Source organism: Castanea sativa, chromosome 1 (assembly GCF_040712315.1).
Source record: "Castanea sativa cultivar Marrone di Chiusa Pesio chromosome 1, ASM4071231v1".
In the NCBI taxonomy this organism is placed as follows: Eukaryota; Viridiplantae; Streptophyta; class Magnoliopsida; order Fagales; family Fagaceae; genus Castanea; species Castanea sativa.
Window position 1 is genome coordinate 80,620,486 of NC_134013.1, and position 25,684 is coordinate 80,646,169.

Below are 25,684 nucleotides of genomic sequence, written 5' to 3' on the forward strand. Positions count from 1 at the left end.
GCATACAAGATCAACGTCTAAGGAGATCCAAAACTTTTAAGTAAAGTCTCAAAGTCACAAGTGTGGGTGCTTGTGTTGCAAAGGCCAATGAAAGAAGTAGTCAGTGGACTCAAAGCTATTATGGGTTCGTGGTAGTAAGTTCTACGTGTAGTAGCAATAGGATGTTAGCGGTCTAAGTCTTATTGTAAACTTCAATTCTTTCTAGTGGATTTGTTTTTTACTTTGATGATAGCTAGGTTAAATCCTCCCCAGGTTTTTTACCCGTTTGGTTTTCTTGGGTGATCAGATCTGTGTGTTCTTTACTTTTTGTATTATATTTGTTTTACACATATTTTTTTAACCTAGATTTAATTAACAAACTTGTTAATCAACTTAAATTAATATTAGGTTAAACATATTGTGTTATGGGATCTTAAAACCTAACAATCATGATGTTCACTTTATAAGAGGAAAAATAAGTTAATTAAGTAGCTATTGAACAAAATCAAGCTTGTTTGACAAGAAAATAAACTAAGTTTGAACATGTAATCTAGATTAATAATGATAATTTAATCCTTAGTTCTGGTTGGCTTGTTTACAACTCTACCTGCTAGATGCCACAATTTTAAATCTTTCTCTTTATCTTACTGCACTTTCGCATTTTTCTTGCCTCCTCCAAGATTACTGATAACAATACGAGATAAAATGTGAAATGAGACAAACATCAGAATAGGAGATGAGAAGAACCATAGAGCCTGTTATGCGAAAGTTGTTAGTTACAAAAATATAAAACAATTAATAGTTCAGTGTCTTAATAATATAGAATGACTGTCTTTAATATATCCATAGTAAAATAGGGTTCAGCACCAGAACTAACTTCTGTGAATGAGCACCAATGACTTTAATAAAGATGACTGTAAATAAGAGGAAAAAAAAAATTATTTTAACAATCATCAATGAACATATATTTATATGTCTCACAAGGGCCTCCATATTCAACGGGCAACCACTTGGGAGATTGTTGAATCATCAACCGAACAAATTTCTAGCTGCAATCTGGAGTTGTTTTTGTCATCTTCATGTCTTTTCGTTGAAAATGCAGGTTTTTTAGGAATTGTAACAGCCAGAGTTTCATTTTTTAGCATTGAGGAAACTTCCAACATTGATGGCCTATCAATTGCATTTTCCTGAACACATAAAAGAGCTATGTGCATGCATTGAATTAATTTACACAATGAATTTGTACAGAGATGGACCCAGGTGGGGGCCTAAGGGGGCCGGGCCCAAAAAAAAAAATTAGTAAGTAAATTTTTCAAAAAAAAAAAACAAGAAGAAGACTTGGGCCCCCCTTTCTTTATAGCCCAGGCCCCCCTCCAAAAATCCTGAACCATCCCATTGAGGCAGCCAACCTAGAGCCCATGTAAATGTAAAAAAAAAAAAAAAAGAGAGAGAGTAAACCCACTATAATCCAGTAGTCCAAAACCAAATGGAAAAACAAAATGAAAAAGAAGAAGAGAAAGCCAGAGGCGAGACAGATGGTTTAGAGAGTAGTACAAAGAAACTGAGAGAGTGAGAGGCGAGAGAGACCCATCTTGCCACCACCCACGCTGTGATGCCACCACCATGGGAGAGAGACCCATCTCGCTGCCCCCGCCGCCATCATGTGAGACCCATCTCGCAAACCCGTCCCAATCCCTGTCAGCTATCGCCTGTCGCAAACCCAAATGGCCACTCACCAACGCCGCCACGCCGATGCGAGACCCATCTTCCTGTTGGTTGCTCAATCTGCCCAGCCCGACAGTTCACAAGTATCTATTCTATTCTTCAAAACCTAATATAATTTTTGATTGTTTGTGAATCTCAGAATCTAACAATCTATGCTTGTGGACTTGTGGTATTTGTGTTTTTACTGATACTGATGAATTGATGTTGGTGATTGTGAATTGAATCTGTGCCTGTGGTGTTTTTTTTTTTTGGTTTTTTGGCTTTGTTACTCTCCGTCACTCTATGTTTGTGACTCTCTCTCTCTCTCTCTCTTATATTATATAGATAAAAGAGATAGAGAGAGAATATGTTTGATTGTTTGTTAACTGGTAGTTGTGCAATAATAAGGACAAGTAATAGAAAAAAAAAAGGGTAAAGTTAGGAAAAGTTTTTGGTGGTAGTGCATAATAAATCATATAATATAGTAAATTGTCACATAAATTTAGGAAAATAACAGTGATTCACTTGCGCCTATTGTTAACTCATAATGCTAAATTAGATAAATTTATAAATTGAAAAGAAGTGAAAAATACTAAATTTCCACATTGAAAAGGATATAATTTTGACATTTAGTTTGGATTCACTCATAGATGATTTTGAAGATTTAAAAGAGCGTCGAGTTCCCTTTTCATAGATGATTGTATTAAGAAGTAACAGTGTTTCATGTCTTTTGTTTTTGCTGGTAGTTGATTGTATCTTAATATATTAAGAAACAATGATTTTTGTGTATTTGTCTTGGTTGATACTTTTTAAATACTATATAGATGCATATTTGAAAAAAAAATTTGCTTAACTCAGACCCCTCCCCCCAGCCTGAAATCCTAGGTCTGTCCTTGAATTTGTATCATCTAGAGTTGGATCCATGAATTCCGTTCCTTTTACTTCTCTCCATAGCTCATATGCCTAAAATATAGAATATTAACCATCATTTTGAAATTAAAAAATAATACTTGGCAAGAGAAAATAAATTCAAGACTTTGATCCTCGTTTGTTCTAGCAAGTTAAAGTAACTTACATACTCTAGGAGGTTTAGATTCTCATCCAAGCCATAATAACAAGCATTCTTCTTGCCACTTATGATTTGTAGAAGTAGAACTCCAAAGCTATAAACATCAGATTTAGTAGAGTATACACCTTTTTGCATGTATTCAGGTGGAATATAACCACTGCATTATTGGATTATGAAGAACATGGTTAATTGGTTTACAAGAAATCTTGGGTTATAAAGCTTTATTAAGTAGAGTACTTACTAGGTTCCAACAATGCGGCTTGTGTTTGCTTCTTGTTCATCTTTCTTGAAAATTCTAGCCATGCCAAAGTCCGAGATCTTGGGCTTCATCTCTTCATCCAGTAAAATGTTACTAGCTTTTTAAATCTCAGTGAATTATTATCATTCTTCAATACTTTTGAAGATATAAAAGCCATTGAGTTACCCTTTCAATAATGTCAATGCGTTTTCTCCAATCCAATATGTATCGTCTGACAAGGTCTATGACAAATTAGATAATGAACAATTAGTTACGCAATAATATTGGGGCTAATAGAGCACTAAGATGTGAAACATTGCATTTAACATATATCAATAACTATAATTGGAAGAAGAAAGATATTAGACCAAAGAGGTAGAAGTCCAAGCTTTTGTTCAACATGTACTCGTAGATTAGCATTTTTTTTTTCATCCATTTCAATGCAAAATCCCAAAACTTGCACAAGATTTACATGTAGTAGTTTTGCAGTTTGCATAACCTCATTCTTGAACTCCTCAATTCCTAGTGTAGATGTTTTTGAAAGTTTTTTCACAACTATTTATTTTCCATTTGGTAACACACCTTGACAAAACAAAGACACCTATGATTGGTATCTTTCACCTAATAAGAAACTTCAAGACATTTGATGATGTTAAAAGAGTAATGCTAGAAACAATGCTAGCTTAATACAGTTTAAAGCCTAAGGGTACAAATTTAAGCAAATTTTTTTGCATATATAATTATCAATTAAAAAATAATCATTTTATCCTTTTATATTATAATTTTGGGAAAGAAAAAATCTCCATTTTGGGGTCCACTTTTTACCATTTTGGTCCCTATATTTTGGGTCATTTTCAATTTGATTGATACTTTTTCCTAACAGTCAATTTGGTCCCTATATTTTCTTAGCAGTCATTTTGAAAGTGACCTCAAAATATGAGAACCAAATTGATTGTTGGGAAAAAGTATTGACCAAATTGAAAATGACACAAAATGTAGGGATCAAAATGATAATTTTGCCTAAAATATACCATAAGAATGGTTTTATTTTTAAAAATTTTCATATAGGAAACTGGTGGTCCCAACTTTTGGCGACTCTATTCTACTCCCTACCCATGGGACACACTGAAAATCTCATAGACCAATAGTATGGTGGAAGAAACTTGGGACCTCCGGATTTAAGGCACGTCCTTTAAGTCCATTGAGGCCAAAGGTGGCTTTACATTGAGCTCAAGATGTTCATATGAACGCCCTGACTTGAAAAATAATTTATATATATGATTATTTTAAAACAAATGTGTTTTCTCTACCTTAAAAAAAATATTGAATACCGTGACTTGAGAATCCCAAGAATTTGGGTTTAACAAAAATAATATTGGCCCCCTAAACATAATCTTTATCCCCTTAAACAATAAAAATAAATAAAGCCCAAATAACAACAATAAAAATTATCCCAAATAATAGCTAAAATAGCCCAAACAACAACAAGACTACACCAAACAACAACAAATGAACAAAATATTGAACGATAATGCTCATTCAAAAACAAAAAATAAAAACCCCTAATCATTCAAATTCGTAACTCATTCAATCCATTCCATAAAAATAATTTCTAATATTTTTTTCCTAAGAAATGTATTAACAAAGATACTGTGGTCAAGAGTTCTCTTTAGCAACACTAGCAATTCTGTGCTTCGCAGCTTTGTTGTCGTAGTAGCTATGCTCTTCTTGGCAGCTCGACTCACAATGGTAGCAGGTATCATCCATTGCTCTATGCATCTCTCTCTCTCTCTCTCTCTCTCTCTCTCTCTCTCATTATTTCAGAATCTCTCACACTTTATTACCTTCATTTTAGCATTCTCAATTCTCACCTTATTTCTCATTAGTCATTTTTTGCTTTTTCATTTTCTTAGTAGATTGAAATTGTAAAATTTCATGTATTTGCAATTTTTTTTTTGGTGATGTCAATATATTTAAGTTCTTTTTGTAACTCATTCAATCCATTCCATAAAAATAATTGCTAATATTTTTTTTCCCTAAGAAAGTTATTAACAAAGATATTGTGGCCGGCCATGAGTTCTCTTCAGCAACACTAACAATTCTGTTCTTCTCAGCTTTGTTGTCGTAGTAGTTATGCTTTTTTTGGCAGCTCGAGTCACAATTGTAGCAGGTATCATCCATTGCTCTATGCATCTCTCTCTCTCTCTCTCTCCCCCTGTTTTTCTCTTCTCTATCATTATTTCAGAATCTCTCTCACTTTATTACCTTCATTTTAGCATTCTCAATTCTTACCTTATCTCTCATTAGTCATTTTTTGCTTTTTCTTTTTTTTAGTAGAATGAAATTGTAAAACTTCACGTATTTGCAATTTTTTTTTTTTTTGTGATGTCAATATATTTAAGTTCTTTTTCTATTTCACTTTGTATAATCTAAGTTGTCTTAACAGCTATCCTAGAAAAAAAAAATCTAGAGCAGCTACTAATTGAGCCCACCATTTAGGTGTCTCCAGAGGGATCAATGATTTTATAGATAAATTCATGTTTCTGCCAATTTGTTTAGTGTGAAAAATGAAGCCCCGGTAATGAAGGTGGGCAACGCCACAATGTAGAGTCTAACAAAAGTTTACCTTGTATTCGGGGCCATAACCTCCCTCTCCAAGTTTCTTTTCCATTGAAAATTTATCTGTAGCTGCCTCAATGTCGACTAAACTAAAGACTTAATTAGGAACACTGCTCTCCGAATCCGCAGCAACTCCTATACAATTAACTTCAGACTCTAATTCTTTAGTTGTAACTACCATTCAAAGATTGGAAAAAATTAGAATAAGAACAGAGAAAAGGCCCTGAAATTTCAATTCCTCAATCATGGTGATTAGCTAATTATAAGAAAATCCTTTTGGCTAGGGGCGGAGCTACACACATGGCCCCCCAAAATTTTATCAATTTATAATTATTTTAACATTTTGAAAATTTAGCATACAAAAATAGGAGTTGGCTCCCTCAAATATTTGAGTTAGTCCAATCATACTCTTAAAAAAATAATTGGTTGAATAGTTATAGAAACAAATATTATTTTTATCAAATTTTTTTATTATAAAATGTGTTCTTATATTTGTTAATTTTTTTTTATAAAGCTTGGCATCAAAAATGTTTGGATCTATCTTTTTTAACTCATTATGTGGCGATTAATCAAGTCATTGACTTATTAAATTTTTTTTTTTTCTAAAACTATGCGAGAAATGTTTCTTTAGTTGCCACATAATGGGTTAGGGTAAGATAATTTTAAATATGTTTGGAGAAATTTTAGAGCATTCATGTTTTTAAAAATTTCATTAGTTCAATTGAAATATTCTTTACTCACTTTGGTACACAATTTGATAATTTGTATTGAAAATCAAACTTTTTTAAGAATTTGACTATGGAAATGGTAAAAGATGAATTTTATTTTATTCAATGAAAGATTGTCATCAAACATAATTTTGATAGAAAATACTAAACTTTTTCTGTGTGTGTAATTTATCAAATAAAAAAGTGTGTATGTATATGTGTGTGTGAAAGATTGTCTTGACTAATATATTAGTGTCGCAACTCGGCACCTCTAAATAAAAATTCTTGGCTCCGCCCTTGCTTTTAAGTATAGATGGTAAATGGTAACACATGTAGTAGAGAAAAGTTACCTTTGGATTTGAGTATTCTCATTCGTAAGTACCATATTGCAAGGCCTAGTAATAGAGCAGCGGTAATAGTTGTAGTCAAGACTATCATCAATAGTCGCCACTTGGACTTGGGTCGTCCATTAATTTTTTCCTCTTGAGTTGACAACGCAAACTCAATAATTTAATGAGAGATTAAGGCCCTGCTTGACATATTAGTTCTAACACAATAACTCACATTTTAAACAATATTACACACATTTTTACTTATTTTTTCACGCACACGTATATTAAAAATACTCAAATAACATAACTCAAAATCATTTCCCAAACACCCTCTAATATGTCAAGATATAAAAATCAATCTCATTTATATATGAGAAATGCTATATTTACAATATTTTTATAATAAATCCTAAGTGACAAGTTGTTACCGACTATTACTAGTTGACAAAAAAATAATATCAGTGGTGGGTCAAATTAAAACCAGTAGTAACTTGCTACTTCAAATTTATTGCAAAAATTGTTGTAAAAATGTTGTTGATATAAGTTCCATTTGAAAGTGTGCTAAAGTATGCTTGTAATTTGAAAAAAAAAAAAGTTAAAAATATGGGAAAAAAATGTGAGAAAAAGTGAAGTTTTAAAAAACTGTACATAAAAATTAAAATTGAGCCCATAAGCTCATACCAACTACACTCTTATTACTCGTTTGGAGCCCTAAATGAACAAATAGACTCTAAAAGTCAATGTTGGTCAAAGTCAAAGTCAATGGTATAGTCAATAATTTGATCTTGGTTCAACAATTTGGTCTAATGGTTTAACAATGAGTCGATTCGGGGTTTGGATATTGAGTCATGTATTTGGGTTAAGTTGACTCAAGAGAGATGAAATTGACATGCTAAAATAACAGCCAAAATTGGAAATTAATATTAATTTTCAAACAATATAATTAGTAGGCATTGTTACAAAACTATATTTTTTTACTAATATCTCGAGTCTAAAAGACTCGATTTTGGGCCTAAAAATCGAGTCTTTTACACTTGAAAATCGAATCTCTAACACTCGATTTATAAGCCCACATATTCAGCTGTAATTTTTTCCTATTTCACTTTCTCACACACACACAGTTTCACTGTCACACACACAAACTCAAACACCTTCTCTCTCTCTCTCTCTCTCTCTCTCTCTCTCTCTCTCTCTCTCTCTCTCTCTCTCTCTCTCTCTCTCTAAATGGGCGAATCTAGCTTTCGAAAATGAAGATCACCGGCAAGCCGCAACTGCTGGCAACATTCGCGGCAAGTTTTTCCTCCAAAACCCTAAATCCTTTTCTGGACTCAGATCTTCAGTACCACAAGCCTAGTACCAGCACTCGCAAGTCCACTTCGCGCCAAGCAACCCAGAACCCGATCCAACCAAACCACGCCACCACCGCACCGTCGCGTCAGACCCACGCAGCGCATTGGGTTTGAAAATGCGCCAAACAGTTGTCTAGGAATTTTCGAGCTTTTCCTCACTACCGCTGCTGTTAGTTCCTCACTGAAGGCTCCGACCGAGTGCTATGGATGCTAGCTTTGGTGCTCCACAGCCATGGAAGAGAGAGTTTTCTTAGTAATGAGAGAACAAGACCCACGACCTTTGCAACTACCACAGGTAACTAATCACATTAGAAACACCACCAATCGTTCTCCTCCTCCTTCAGGTCTTGGTTGGTTTAGGGATTGGGTTTTTTTTGGGTGACAAAGATTTGGTGATTTTTTATTTTTGATTTGGGTTTGAAAGCTGGGGTTTGAAAGCTGGGGTTTGGGTATGGTCATCTGTGGGTATTTTTTTTTGATTTGGATTTTGTCTGAAAATTGGTCTAAAATAGTGTTTTTGTTGGAGTATGAATGATTATAATTTTTTTGACTTATAAATCGAGTCTTAGAGACTCGATTTCTAGTTAGACGTTATGTGGAAAAAATGCCACATCAGACAAAATCTGACCATAAAAATCGACCCTCAAAGACTTGATTTTTAGGCCCAAAATCGAGTCTTTTAGACTCGAGATGTTATTAAAAAATATAGTTTTGTAATAGTGTCTACTAATTATATTGTTTGGAAATTAATGTTAATTTTCAATTTTGGTCCTAAATCAACGCATGCAATGTGTGTTGAGAGAGAGAGAGCATGAACAGAGAGTTTGACAGCGCGTGATAAGGGATCTATTGTATTGGTTAGTGTAAGTGCGTGGGAAGACGTGGTGGTGCATCAAAGTTCCTGTGGCTTGTTAATTGGCACTCCAAGACTCTTTGCCGCGAGTGGAAGGTTGGTTGAGGTTAATTTTTCTAGTTTTTATAAATTGGTTTAAGGCATTCTTGATAGTGATGGCGGTGAAGGGCTCGTGGACTTTGGACATTGGTTTTTGAGAGAGTTAGCTTTAGATTTAGGATGGCAGAATGCAGATGGTGATGTTAGTTTGGTCGACGATGATGAGAGCGACTGTCGCTTGTTGATCTAGCGACAATGTTGGCGTGAATGGAGTCGCCAATATGTTTGGAGAGATAGTGATGACATTGCAACTTGCCTGGGTTCCCAAATTTGGTTGTTCTATGGAGTAATGTGATGTCGTTGTTTGTGTAGTTGAAGAATTTGGAAAATCTTTTGGGAGATTGAAAGGAAACTAAGATGGGCTTTTATTGGGGAGATAACACCTTAAGGAGCCTTCAATTGAGTAATTAATCTAACATATATGGACACCACTTAACTCAAAAGACTTAAGTCTTTAAGTTTGGGCACAACTATGTTATATCAAGTCATCTTTTAAAATTCTTATTCCATGTGGGACTTTACTCATATGTGTATTTCTAATAATCTCTCTCTCACGAGTGAGTTTCTTCCTCTTTGTGGGTTTCGACCAAGTCTTACTTGCTCCTTCACTGACTATGGCTATTTCCATCACTAGCACGTTATCCATGAGCTTTTCTTACGTCATCCATGGGAACCACATGTCAACCCCACACGCTCATCCATGAGAGCCAGCCCATACATTCCTGTCAATTGGAACGGCATGCTTCATTGTGATCTAGCGCCATTAACAATACTCCTTTGTGTTGGGTCCTTCTCCAAGATCATTTGTGTGGGCCCTTTAGGCTTGCTATGTCCCCACAAGGAAAGGGACTTTGAATACCTCACCACCCTTGCCGCACATCTTGGAGATCCTCCAATTAAGTTGTTAATATAATATATAGGGACACCACCTAACCTAAAAGACTAATGCCTTTGAGTAGGGCTGTCCACGGGTCGGGTTGGGTCGGTTTTCGACCCAGCCCGGACCCGACCCGCCGGCGTCGGTTGGAAGGCGGAGGGACCCGAAACCGACCGCCGGCGTCAATCGGTTGAGTTGGTTTCGGGTTCGGGTAGTTTTCAGTCGGTTCAGTTGGTTCAGAGGATTGCCGGATTCTGCAAACGTCGCCGGAATCTTCAAAACACTCGCCGGAATTTGCAAAAACTCAGTTCATTTGCATCGAAAATCGCCGAAATAAGCTTGGATCGCCTCGAATCTCGCCGGATCTCACCAAATATGGTCGAGATCTCACCGAAATCAGCTTGGATCTCCTCGAATCTCGCCGGAAATCAACTTGGATCTCCTCGAATCTCGTCGGAAGGCTGGAGAATTCGCAGAACGTTCATACTCTTTGGGCGGGTCGGGTTTCACGGGTTTTGAAGGAGAGGACTCGAAACCGACCCGCCGGGGTCAGTTTTTGGAGAACGGGACCCGCGTCCAACCACCGGAGAAGTCGGATCGGGTGGAAGCAGGTCGGGTACGGGCGGTTTGGGCGGGTTGGGCGGGTGGCCGGGTGGGTTGGACAGCCCTACCTTTGAGTTTGAGTCCAACTATGTTATATTAACCATTCCCTGTTGACATTTTTAGTCAATGTGAGATTTTATTCACGCATATATTTCCAACAGCTATGTTTGTGGAACATAATAACATAAATTGTGAAAGACAGAAGCAATTGGCCACATTAACGTTAATTAAAGTGAAATAGGAAAATATTGTAGTGAGAATTTTAGTGAAAGCGGAAGCAAAAGTGAAAGATCTCGAATACACGAAATTATGTTGTTCGGCCTGAAGGCCAGTTTCTTCGGAGGAAGCTACTAACAGCTATATTGTTACCATATGATCAAGTGGATAGATAGTAGGGGAAATATGGAGATTGAAAACTTGGCTTAGGTGTGCATAAGCTTACAGCATACTTGGGCCATCACATAATTAACAAATAAACCAATATATCTTTAACTGGAATAACTAGCAATTGAAGTCTAAATCTGTTTCTAAGTCAGGCCAATGAAATGCATGAATAACCAGGAGCTAAAGGCCTGCCAAGTTAGGACAAAGACCATTTAAGAAAACAGTTCTGCTGCTACAGTCACCATTTCACATCCTTTCTCACATAGAATTACAACCCGCCACCTATTTGAGCCCACCACAATACAAAGAAGAGAGTGAAATTTTCAAGAAATTTTCCATGCTCATAGGCTTACTGTTAAACTAAAGATCAATGGTTAAGCTCATGTGGACCTTTTCTAAAAGTTCTCATGATAAACTTCACTTGACCGAAATTCAGTTATTTGCAACTAAGAAAAAAGAGAAGAAAAGACAAAGATTATATGAATGATTGAACAGGGTAGGCCATCGACATCTTGACAAGCCTTGGCCAAAATTTGACATTAGTCTTGTCTGGGGATGGAGCCAGGTGGAGGCTCAAAGGGGCCTGGCTCCACTGACCTTATAAGGCATTGATTGGTTGGAGTGAAAATAATGAGAATAGAAAATGAAAAAGAGAAAAGTGGAGAGAAGATGGATAAATAGTGTGTTTGGTTGGGAGGGAGACAAAAAGAAAATAGTGAAGTCAGGCTATTTTCTCTCTGAATCCACCAAACTCAATCCCCAAAATGGGAAAAAAATAAGAACAAAAATGTTGAGCAAAGTTTTGGAGTAAAATACTGACCGGCCAACACTCACTTCTATGAACGTTTCTTGGAGTAAAGTGGTCCATTTGTTTCTTTTATTTTTCCCATCAATTTTGGTTTCTTTTTTTAGGCTTTATTCCTTTCTCTCTCTCTTTTTTCCCATCAATTTTTTCTTTTTTGTTTTTATAGGCGTTATTTGTTTCCTTTTTTTCATCAGTTTTTGTGTTTTTTTTTAAAGAAAACAATATTGGGTTATTGAATTTCTTGAGTTTAATTTTTTTTAGGTGAAAATACACTTTTGGTCCCTACATTTTGGGTTAATTCCCATTTTGGTCCCAAAATTGATTTCGTTACTAATGTTATCCCTAAAAAATGAAAATTGTTTCTAAAATGGTCCTTGCCATTTGTCAACCAACGGAAAAATCTTACGTGTCTAACGGAATACACTGCTTGTTGACATGGCGCTGACGTGGCCATTAAAATATTATTAAAAAAATTATTTGACATTTTTTAAATGCCACGTCAGCATATTAGTTTTTTTTTTTTTAAAAGCCATGTCAGAAAATTTAAAGAAAAATAAATTAATTTTTTTTAAAAAAAAAGCCTTAAATCTAATTTAATTTAAGCCTTAAATTTTTTTAATTTTTTTTGGTAAGAACATTGCAATTTGTTCTTCATGTTTTTTCCTAATCCCAAAAACAAACCTAGCAACTAAATCCAATTTCTAGCAACCAAATCCAATCTCCATCAATGCCAGGAAAACAAGAAATAAATCCAACAAACCAACCAATCTCCAGCAAATCCATAAACTCATAAATTTCACATTCAAATTATCAAATTCCTATTCCAAATTCATCTTAATCATGAACACATAAGAACAACACAAGAACACCATCTGCTCCAAGATCCAAGATCCACATCATCAACCAAGATCAACACAAGAACACTGACGACATCATCGTCCAAGATCCACAACCCAAATCACCCAAACAACCGCCTATCAAAAGCTTTGCATCACTCGAAACCCACCATCTCCCTTGTCAACCCAATCATATGGGTTTGAGAGCCACAACCTGGGGTTTTGGTCATGGCCGGGATCGGGCCTAAGAGAGGAAAAGAGAGGGTGAGGTAGAGAGAGGTTTCGCCATTCTTGGCTAGGATCAGGCCTAATCTACTCTAGACCACCGCTAGCCTTCTTCCCCTTGATTTGCTCTAACCCACCACCGACCTCCTTCCTCTGGATCTACTCCAAACCACCGCCGGCCTCATCTCATTATCTCCTCATCTCTCTCTCTCTCTCTCTAAATGGGCTAATGAAAAAAATGGTCTAATGAAAAGAAATCATTGAAATTAAAGAGAAATTAAAAAAAAAAATCATGAGAGACAGAGCTTGGGGTCTTTGGCCATGGGTTTCTGGGTTTGGAGCTTGGTGTCTTTGGCCATGGGTGTCTGGGTATGGAGCAAATCAAAGAGAAATCAAAGAGACAGAGAGTGAGAGAACAATGGGTAGAGAGAGGGATAAATTTGATGCTGTGATGTTGGTGACTAACAAAATTTGATGTTGGGTTGGGTAACTTGGGCTTGTGGGGTTGGGATTGGGGTTTGATGTAGAGGATTGTGATAAAAAATTTTAAAACTGAGAATTGAGAAATTAAAATTCCAGTTTAAATCAAATTTGTATTTTTAGTTTAAATTAAAATTAAGAAATTAAAGGTTTGTTTTTTAATTAGATTTAAGGTTTGTCTTTTAATTTAGTTTAAATTATCTAATTTGGCTTTTTTTAATTAATTAAAATGCTGACGTGGTATTTAAAAAATGCCAAATAATCTTTTTTAATAATATTTTAATGGCCACGTTAGCGCCATGTCAGCAAGCAATGCATTCCGTTAGATATGTAGGATTTTTCCGTTAGTTGACTGACAACAAGGACCATTTTAGAAACGATTTTCTTTTTTTAGGGATGACATTAGTAACGAAATCAATTTTGGGACTAAAATGGGAATTGACCCAAAATGTAGGGACCAAAAGTGTATTTTCGCCTTTTTTTAAAATGAAGTTCCCATTCTTATATAATCTTTTAATAAAAATATAATATGTGATTTTTTTTATTATTTTATGTAATAGGGACATATTGTAAATTTATACAAATTATATTTTCTATCTTCTTATTTTCCTATTCAACCAAACCAAAGAGTTTTTCATCATTGTACTTTTCCACCCCTCCAACCAACGATGTGAGGGAAAATTAAAATTTTTTATCCCTCCACTTTTTCATCACTTGCTCATTTTCTATCATTCCACTTTTCTATCCTCTAACCAAATGGACCCTAAGGGAAAAAGACTAAGAAAAAAGTAGTTGTATTCTCTATAATTTTATATTTGAGGCCCCTTTTCTGAAAATCTTGGTCCCCTTCCCCTACAATTTTACATTGATTTCATTGGAAGAACATTTGTATCAATTGTTATAAAATAGTATAAGACCCCAAATGTTGGCCAATTGACCACAAAATAAACTCACATCAGTGTGTGTATATATATTACTGTACAAAAATATATTTATGCTACAATTGTTGTGTAAATTTACACAGTTACTATAGCTATGCAAATGAATATTTTAGCAATTATTTAGATTGAGGGTAGTGGTTTTTTGTAGAGGAAGAGAGATATATGATTTGGGGTAGTAATAAAAAATAAATAATGAAATGGTATTTTAATAAAATGTAGTATAAAATAAATAATCTTATGTGAGATGTTTTAAAAAAATGAGTATGTAAAATAGAAAAAAAAAATTATGCTAAAATAGACAATAAGTTTTGTGTGAGTTGATGCAAATGCTCTAATATACATAGTAAGGAAAAAAAATGATGTTTTGTATTTTTGTCATTGTTAATAGTTTGTTAATACTAAATAAATGATTATTTAAAATTTCATTGCTTTTTTTAGATTAAACTTTGACTCCCCTGACTTGAAATCCCTTACTCCATCATCATTGGTTATTAATGCACTGAAAACAACATGCTTACCTAGTCAATTATTTGATTATTTAAAAATGAGGGCTATTATATTACCTTTCTGAAAAAAGAGAAATTAAAAAAACGAAATAGAATATAGCAAGAGTGCAGCATCTCCTACCTGCTGAATTAAGTACCCAATTGTCATCATATGGGATTTGCCAAACCAAGTAACCAAGTAGCTTCCTCTCCCTGGCATAAGAAACCTTGATTTTGACAACCTCAACATCATCAAAGCCAATCCAATTCGATCCGACTGTGCAGTAATTTACTACATATGTAGCATTATACATTATAGCAGCCCCGGCCCTGTGAACATATATAACCCTTGATATTTTTATAGCTCATGGCTCCCCCATCGGTTGAAATGGCAGCTGGACCTATAGCTAGTGCACCTATTGCATTGTCGTTTGTAGGGGAGTGCAAAAAACCGACGAACCGAACAAACTGACCGAACCATTGCCAAATTTTTGATTCGGTTCGGTTTTGGTTTTGACTTTTTAAAACCAAAAATATTCGGTTCGGTTTTCAGTGGTAGGTTTGAATGCACCGAACCGAACCAAATCATATTATAATATATTTTATATATATAGTGTAAATTTTATAAATATTTGGGCCTCCTCTACATATTTGGGCTTTTCATTTTGTTTAAAAACATTTGGGCCTTTCATTTTTAAATATGATCCGGCCTTTACATTTCATGTTTTCAATTTTCATTTTATCATTAGATTAAGTGACTATAATTAAACTAATTACTAATTAGATATCTAATTAAACTTAATCTAATTAAACTAAAAAAAAAAAAAACCCTACAGCCCACAACCCACACGTTCTCAGTTCTCACCCTCACTATCAGCCTCCACTCCAGTCCCTCTCAGCTCTCACCAGTCTCCTCTCACAGCCTCCACTCCAATCCCTCTCACAGCCTCCACTCCACGCCGGCTTCCACGCAAATCTACCTCTGCGTCGCCTCCACACGCATCTGTCTTTGCCGCTACCTTAATCTGCCTCTGCCACCGCCTTCACACGCCGACCTCCACATGAATCTACCTTTGTCGCCGCCTTGATCTACCTCTGCCGCCGCCTCTAGACGAATCAGCCTCTGTCGCCACCTCCACACACCAGCCTCCTCACGCCGGCTTGATCTTTTCATTCTCAGTTTCTCACGGTGACATTTCTCGATAACCCTCTCTTTTTTGTATTTTGGGTTTTGTTTAATATTGAATCAATGCTATTTTCTGTGAATCTGTGATTGTGATTTTGAGTTTTAGTTTTCTTATTGAAAGATCGATAACCCCATGTGATGTTGAATTGTTTTTTTCTTTTTGTGACTGTGAATTTATGATGTTGACTGAAACCGAACATCGATCGAAAAACCAACCGAAACCGAAACAAACCGAAACCGACAATGTTTCAACTATTTCGGTCGGTTTCAGTTGGCCAGTTAAAAAAAAAACCGAACGAAACCAAACCAAAACACTCCTAGTGGTTTGGGTTCTTTAGACTCCATGCATAACCATAGAAAGGCAATCCTAAAACTAACTTGCTAGCTGACAAGCCCCTCCCAATCCATGCACCAATACCATAATCCGTGTTATTAACCTGCCTCGATGGGTCATATAAGGCGGCATTAAAAAAAAAAAAAATTTAATTATCATCCTACAATATTTTGGGACCATTCTAAATTTTTGGGGGGTATAAGAGACCTTAAGACTGGCCCAAAGTGGCCAAGGCCTTGAGCTGGCCTGACAAGAGATGAGAATCAGAGAGCCCATTATGCTCACATTTTTTAGTTCCAATAAGTAAAAACAACAGCTCACTGTGTTAATAATATAGAGAGACTTTTAATGCATCTGATTCCATATATAGAACGATCGGATTGGGTTAAGCACCGGAATTAAAACTAATGTGAATGAGCATCAATGATTGTAACAGTAGAAATGACTCTGAATGAGCATAAATATTATTTCTATGATAAAAAAACATTGACATTTTTATTTTTAATCATCAATGAACCTATATAATTTATATGTTCCACGCTAAGGCCACAACATTCAATCAACAGGCAAGCACTTGTGAGATTGTTGAATCATCAACCGAACAAATTTCTAGCTGCAATTTGGAGTTGATTTCATCATCTTCATCTCTTTTTGTTAAAAAAGCAGGCGTTTTTGGAATTGTCACAGCCATGGTTTCATTTTTTAGCCTTGAGGAAACTTCCAACATTGACGGCCTATCAGTTGTGTTTTCTTGAACACATAAAGGAGCTATGTGCATGCATCGAATTAGTGTAATGCATTGAATTAGTTTACACGATGAAGTTGTATCATCTAGAGTTGATTCCATGCCTTTGCCAGCTTTCCATAGCTCATATGCCTGAAATATAAAACATTAACCATCATTTTGAAATGCAAAAATAATAACTAGTAATGTTTGATCCACATTTGTTCTAGCAACGTTTGTTAAAGTAACTTACATACTCTAGGAAGTTTAGATTCTCATCCAAGCCATAATAACTAGTAGTCTTCTTGCCACTTATGATTTGGATAAGCAGAACTCCAAAGCTATAAACATTAGATTTAGTGGAGTATACACCCTTTTGGATTTATTCGGGAGGAACATAAAACCACTGCATTTTTGGATTATTGAACAACATGGTTAATTGCTTAACAAGAAATCTTGGGTTATAAAGCTTTATCAGGCAGAGGGACTTACTATGTTCCAACAATCCGACTCATGTTTGCTTCGTGTTCATCTTTCTTGAAAATTCTAGCCGTGCCAAAGTTGAGATTTTCAGCTTCATCTCTTCATCCAATAAAATGTTACTAGCTTTCAAGTCTCGATGAATTATTATCATTCTTGCGTATTCTAGTAGATATAGAAGCCCTTGAGTTACCCCTTCAATAATGTCCACTACAAAAAAAGAGTCTACTAGCGAGGTTAAAATGCCCTCACAAAAATTCCAATATCGTCACAAAAGGTTATTAGCGAGGATATATGGCCCTCGAAGGCCGTTGTATTTGCTCTTGTTGCTAAAAGATATTTTGCGACCATACCTTCGCAAATAGATAATTTACAAGGGCAATTCACCGTCGTTACTAAATAAATCCGCCTTCACAAATATATTACCAAACGACGAGAAAAGTCGACGACTTATTGTTAGCGAGGGGAAGCAGTCGTCGTTAACAACTATTTGTGAGGACCTTTATACCCTCACAATTAGTTATTTGCACTACTAAAAAACTGCACTATTGCGGCGTGTCAAAAATGTTGCTATAAGTCTTCAATTATATTAAAATGTTAGTCCTTCAGTGGCAGTTTTTGCCCACCACTATAGGTGATTTTTTCCCCCCTCCTAGATTCTAAACCCACATATCTATTACAAATAACCTGTAATAATTTTAGCTCCACTAAGACAATACCACAAATGTAACTAGATAACACCATAAATGTCTCCAAACTAATATTATATTAACATAGAAATATATTATCAAATACATATTGTCTATAACCATTATCAAAGTTCCAAAATATTTAAACAAATCCTTCAACACTTTCAAAAAATGCAATTGTTTATATGTGGTTCTTTGTACACAAAAAGCCATCAAAAAATTATAGCATCTTCAGTATTGTAGCACTATCATTAGTAATTGTCACCTCTCCAATATCATCAACGAGCATCTGAAACCATCAACCAGAAAGCAAATCAAAATTATACCCTTTGGCAGAACCACATAATGCAAATAAACCACCTGTAAACGAATGAAATTGTAATTAAAAAGAAAGAAAGAAAAAATCTTTGTGGTGCTTTGAAATCATAGATTGAAAAGTATAATTGTTACCATACAAGCATTTTCTCAATGGTGATAGCTTGACCAAGTTGAGAGAATATCAAACATGGAAGTAAAACCAAGTTGAGAGAATATCAAACATAGAAGTAAAAGTGGAAAGACCAACTGCATTACACAAATAGTGGGAACAATGAGTTATGGTGCTCAAATTTGCTGATAGGTAAATCTAAGTTGCAAAGTAAGTTAATAATAAGTGAGTATCAGCATGACATATTCAACAGCAACAACAACAGCAGCAACAAGAAGCTTTAGTCTCAAAATTTTGGGGTCGACGAGTATTACCCCATTTAAAAGTTTCCTTCCACTAGCAGGCAAAATGTTGACATACTTGAAAGCCATAAGGAATCCCTAAAAGCACATTGTAAATGAACAACTTGAACACACAGAACTTATAATTTTATATTAATACAACCAAAGACTCAAACTAAGAAAACACAAAGGAAGAGATAGATTGCATTAGAACATAATGAAAAGGTAAAGAACCCCTATTCTCCACAAAACCCTAACATTTTGGTATTGGATAGAGGAAAACGGAGCATTTTTCCAAGTCTCCAAAATGGGTAGATAGAAAAGAAGACAACAAAAGGTCAAGGTTTTTCTTTTTCAATTTTTTTAAAATACATTAAAGTATTGCAAGCATATGTAACCAAGTGGAGAAAAAAATGAGCATCTTCAATTCTCTTAAGGCATATGTGTACGGTGGAATTCTTAAAACAAAGAACAAGAAGCAACAGGTATAAAAATAAAATAAAATAAAAAAGAAAAAAAAAGAAGAAGAAGAAGAAGAAGAATGAACGAAGGAAGAAGACCACATCATGAAAAATAGAAGAAAAAGAAGAAACAATGGCACAAATGAGAAAAGAAGGACAATACCTTTCAATTGGCCTTCACGTGGAGACAGCTCCAGACCTGCACAAATCAAAAACCCACTTGGTCAAAATGCTGTTTGGAGGAAAGGGGCAAGACCCATAAGAGATTGTGAAAAGTACAAACAAAGGCCTGTTTGTCATCTAATATAGGCAGCCATCCACACACACATAAGAAATTACTCTGAGGAAAGAGTAGCCACTTAAGGCAACCATCCACTCACACAGAGATTATATATATATATATATACACACACACACACACTACCTACAAAAGCATGAAGACCAACCATTTAAACGGATTTCTTCACAAATCTCCACTACTAATAAGACAAACTTTCTCATATTGGCCAAACAATAGTTTCAAATGTATATGTGCCTAAATTCAACTTTTTTTTTTCTTCTAAATTTTTTGTAGTGAAAACTCAAAGCAGATATATTGGAGTTTTTTTTTTTAATACAGATATATATCAGCATTAAGGACCTTAAAACACTTCAGCCAACTAAAAGAGGTTTTAACTCCATGCACAACCACTGACCCAAATACTCCACCAATAACCCCACAGATCGCCAAGTACACAAAAACAAGCCCAAAGGCATAAAGGGTCTTTCCCTTCAGCAACTCATATTCCTCATACTACATACACAGATTAAGGAAGCCTGTTAATATTTGTAAAACAAGAACTAATATCATAGGTCATAATTCAACATGAAACTATCATTCGTGTGTTTTTTTTTTTTTTTTAAAGAAAACATGTTTCACATGATCAATCGAAATGATATGATATGCCAAGGTTAAGCCACCCACCAGGTGTGCAATGACATCACAATCACTGCCTGTGCGAAATGTGTGATTTGTCAATCGCTTCCTCATATCTTCATGATTATAAATTTCACCATTGACCTGATGTTCAATAGAAACTTCATCAATAATATAAAACTATTGAATATAGATTAAATTGATCTAACTATAGAACGATATAATTCATACTCCATTATTACCTGCTAATGCAAACAAAATTTAAAAGAAGAAAAAAAAAAGCATGGTAAGAACATATTTATTCTTTTACAATAGTTACAAAGGTTGTATTAAGTTGTCAATGAATTTGGCACGGAAAGTGCCCGACCAGTTGATACACTTTAAAAAAAAAAATTATTGATGCAGTAAAATTTGCAATATCCTAACATCATTCAATTTATGAAAAGGGCCAAAACACAATAGCTCTTAATATTATGAAAGGGGCAATTAGAAAGCACAAACCGTCACAACAATTGACTTGTCCTCATTGAAGAGAGGTTGATCACCGGAGGTAGGGTCAACAGTAATTCGACTTGCTCTTTTTCAAAGTAGAAAACCCATAAATGGGTTCCAACACAGAAACCACACTAGCAAAGTGCCATAGTGCAGTGATATAGACATGAACAAAAAGAAAGGGTACAAACAAACCATAACAAAATGCAGCCTAAACACAAAAATTATATTACTTCACCAAATCCAAACCCAAATTTCACAGAAATCATTAAAAAAAAAATTTAATAAAGTATCTGCATATTACACCACAAAATCCAAATCCAAATTTTACAAAAATAAAAATTGAAAATTAAATAAATAACCTAATGTTAAGTATCCAAATCCAAACCCAAAATTTCACAATAATCAAAACAAAAAATCAAATAAATAACTTACCAAGCAAAATCAAAATGGGTATGGGCATGGGTATGGATATGGTGAGGAAAAATGAATGGGTATGGGGGTGGTAAGGGGAGAGAGGGAGAAAGGGAGAAAGGATCTTTTGGTGAGGGAGAGAGAGCCGATGGGTATGGGAGGAGAGGAGTCGATGGCTGGGCTCGGCATCATCAGCGTTGTCGCTGGGCTGGGCTGGGCTCGTCCTCGTCGGCGTTGGGCTCGACTTTGCTCATCGGCGCCCGCTGGGTTGTGTGTGTGTGTGTGTGAGGCCATGTGAAAGATAAAGAAAAAATGAGAGAGTTTTGTGGAGAGAGTTTTGTGGAGTGGGAAATGAAAATTTTTAATTGAGCAAGTAAAAAGTAAAATTTTTTAGCTGAAATGTGAGTAAAAATTTTGTGTGAGAAATGAAACTTTTGTGTGGGAAATGAAAGATGTGTTTTGCCGGGCAAGGAGGTTCACATGTTCTATCTTATTAAAAATTTTAAAAAAATGATCATAGCTATTATTAAATTTATGTAAGAATTTTAATATGTGACTAATTACGTTTACTTTTTTTAAAAAAATATGACTAATTGGATGGTCACATTGAGAGAACATAACCATACAAGTACACAATACATGTCCATCACACACCATACTTAGATTTGAAATATAATCGTTGGATTTGGAGAGTGTAATGAAAGATTAATTTTGGTAAATTATGGTTACAATCAAACGGTTAGATTTAGAGAAATGTGCGGTCAAAGTATAGTCAAAATTAGTCAAACTTAATAGATGGTCCCGATACCACTGGACTTGGTGAAATTCATATTCAAATCTTGATCAAGAGGATTGAAGAGTATGGTGACATACTGATGTTGGCGAAATTTGAGACCAATTAGATAGTCAAATTGAGTAAACATAACCATACAAGTACACAACATATGTTCATCACGCACCGTACTTAGATTTGAAATCTAATTGTTGGATTTGAAGAGTGTAATGAAAGGTTAATTTGGTAAATTGTGGTCATAATCAAACGGTTGGATTTAGAGAAAGGCGCTGTCAAAGTTTAGTCAAAGTTGGTAAAATCTAGTCAAACTCAATAGATGGTCTCGATACCACTGGACTTGGTGAAATTCATATTTAGATCTTGATCAATAGGATCGAAGAGTATGGTGACATACTGGTGTTGGTGAAATTTGAGGTCAATTAGATAGTCAGATTGAGTAAACATAACCATACAAGTACACTCCTTCATACGCCATACTTAGATTTGAAATCTAACCGTTAGATTTCAAGAGTATAATGAAAAACTAATTCTAGTAAATTATGGTCACAATCAAATGATTGGATTTAGAGAAATGCATGGTCAAAGTTGGTCAAACCCGATCAAACTTAATAGATGGTTCCGATACTACTGGACTTGGTGAAATTCATATTTAAATCTTGATCATTAAGATTGAAAAGTATGGTGACATATTGATGTTGGTGAAATTTAAAACCAATCGGATGGTCAAATTGAGAGAATATATATAGCCATATAGGTACACAACACATGTCCATCCCGTGCCATACTTAGATTTGAAATCTAACCATTAGATTTGAAATATAACCATCCAGTAACTTATTATTGAATTCATATTTTGGAAATCCAATTGTTGAATTACATTTTCTATATGTTCTTAACATGTATGCTAATCAGATGTAATTTACCATTTGTTTTATAAACTCATCTTTTATACATTATTTTAAACTACAAAAATTTGAATTTAGACAATTGATTGATGACATGCTTATTAATCTTTGATTATTTTCAAATTTTGTAACCATGAAAAATGTATGAAGATAATGTAATCTAACGGTAGATTTGTCAAAATTCACATCAAATTAAGAAATATAGGGTTGGGTTCAAGTTGCACTTGACGTAACTTTAAAATATGTTACACTACCCAATAACTTATTATTGAATTCATATTTTGAAAATCCAACCGTTGGATTACATTTTCTATATGGTCTTGACATGCATGCCAATTTTCATGTCAATTGGATGTAATTTACTATTTGGTCTATAAACTCATATTTTATGCATTATTTTAAACTACTAAAACTTGAATCTAGACAATTGATTGATGACATGGCTATTAATCTTTGATCACTTTGAAATTTTTTAAGCATGAAAAATATATGAAGATAATGTAATCTAACGGTAGATTTATCAAAATTCACGTTGAATTAAGAAATATAGAGTTGAGTTCAAGTTACACGTGATGTAACTCTAAAAAATGTTACATCACCCAATAACTTATTATTAAATTCATATTTTGAAAATCCAACCATTGGATTACATGTTCTATATATTCTTAACATGTATGCCAATTTTCATACCAATCGGATGTAAATTGCCATTTGATTTATAAACTCATCTTTTATGCATTATTTTAATGGGAATAAATTTTTATTCACTTTTGAGAGAGAGAGAGAGAGAGAGAGAGAGAGAGTACAAAAGGCTGAAATTCTGAAATTTTAGGCTACCATTCTGAAGTTGAAAGTGCTATCATTTTTTTATGGGTACAATTATTTAGAAAATAAGGACAGACATTTCTTATATAGGATGTATATAAAAGGTTTTTTTTTAGATTGTAAACAAAAGGTTCATCTAAAGAATACAAAGTGCTATATGTTTATATGTTTGTTTTTATTTTTCTTTGAATTTTAGAATAACTTTTATCTCCAATTTTTTTTTAATGATTTTTTGCGAAGGTCAATTGTGGCATTTGTAAATAATTTAGTGTTAGTAAGGGAATATTTTTAACCCACACAAAAATTAAACTTTTTGCAAGGGATTTTTATTGTCCATCGGAAATAATTTGGTGGGACCATTTCCCTTCAAAAATTTTGACAGTTTAATAATTATTTGTGAAGGTCGATCGTAGCCTCACAAATAATTTAGTATTAGTAACAGCTTTTTTTTACTTTCACAAATAATACACTTTTTGCTAGAGATTTTTAATTGTCCATCGCAAATAATATGGAGGGAAAATTTCCCTCCAAAATATTAGTATTTGTGACGGCTATAACACATATTTGCGATAGCTTTTCTTGTTGGTCACAAATATTTCACATTTTACCAAGCATTTGCGATGGCTTTATTTTGTCATTGCAAATAAGAATTTTTTAGAGGGCTTTTTGGGTCCGTAAAAAATTCTTGGTCGCTAATAGGCATTTTTTTTGTAGTGGTCAATGCATTTTTTCCAATCCAATAGGTGCTGTTTGAGAGGGTCTATGAAAAATTAGATTATGAACCGTCAGTTATTCAATCATATTTGTACTAATAGAGAACTAAGACGTGAAAATTTGCATTTAACATATCTCAAATACTGTAATTGGAATTATTAAAGATATCAGACCAAAGAGGTAGAAGTCTAAGCTTTTGTTTGGCATTTACTCGTAGATTAGCATTTGTTCATCCCTTTCAATGCAAAATCCCATAACTTGCACATGATTTACATGTTGTAGTTTCGCGATAAGCATAACCTCATTCTTGAACTCTCCCCAAATCCTTGCATAGATGTTTTCGAAAGTTTTTTCACAGCTATTTCTTTTCCATTTGGTGAAACACCCTGAACCATAAAAAGAGAATAAAAAAAAAAACACCTATGATTGGTATTTTTCACCTTTTAAGAACTTCTAAGACAATTTCAACACATGCTGATAAAAACGTACCCTTAGAAACACGGTTGATTGATTCAGTTGAAGCTTAAGACGATAAATTTAAGTGAGACATTTTTTAATATTTAAATAATAATAATAATCTATTATAATATGGGTAAAGTAAACAAGCCCTCCTTGGGTTTTCTATAAAATTTAGAATACTAGAAGTATCTTTATATGCGTGTGTAAATTTAGAATACTAGGAGTTTCTTTGTGTGTAAGTGTGTTTGGAGGGGAGGGGGGAAGGGGGGTTAAAGTTATCTCTAGCGTAATTTTAAACAATATTAAACTACCTAATAACTTATTCATGAATTCATATTTTAAAAATACCATCGTTGGATTACATGTTCTGTATGTTTTTAACATGCATACTAATTTTCATAAAAATCGGATGTTATTTACCATTCGATCTATGAACTCATTTACGCATTATTTTAAACTATAAAAACTTGAATTTAAACAATTGTTTGATGACATGGTTACCGATTTTTTATCACTTTGGAATTTTGCAAACATGGAAAATACATGAAATGATAATTAGTTGAGTTACAAAACTTTTTGTTGAACTCCCAAAGTTTTGAGTGTAACACTTAACCCACCTATGGTATTGCTTTATGCATACGCTTTTAAATATTTTTGAAAATAAAATGTGAGTTACATTAATGGAATGAGACGTGTTCATATTTAAATTATCTTTTTACATTAATAAAGTATCACAAAGGGGTTTATTTTTCACTAAAAAACCTAAGAGGGTTAACTGTAATACAATTAAAAATTTACACATAAAACAACAAGCGGTAAAGAATTGTTGCACTCAAAACCTTAAAGGTTTTGTGTTTAATTTACCAGGAAACCACATGAGGATTTTTTTCCCTATAATATTTTATTTAAAAACGATGCTTCTTTCTTTCTGAGATGAAACATGCTTATGAAGTACTTGTATTTAGGCTTTTCACTACAACTTTTCTTTAATAAATAAAT

General features: G+C 34.3%; 2 pseudogenes; both read right to left on the minus strand.

Annotated features, from left to right (window-relative positions):
- Nucleotides 1-974: 974 nt before the first annotated feature.
- LOC142635250 (cysteine-rich receptor-like protein kinase 5) lies at nucleotides 975-15,759 on the minus strand (annotated as a pseudogene).
- Nucleotides 15,760-16,664: 905 nt separating this feature from the next.
- Nucleotides 16,665-24,621, minus strand: LOC142635259 (cysteine-rich receptor-like protein kinase 4; annotated as a pseudogene).
- Between the last annotated feature and the right edge of the window lie 1,063 nt (nucleotides 24,622-25,684).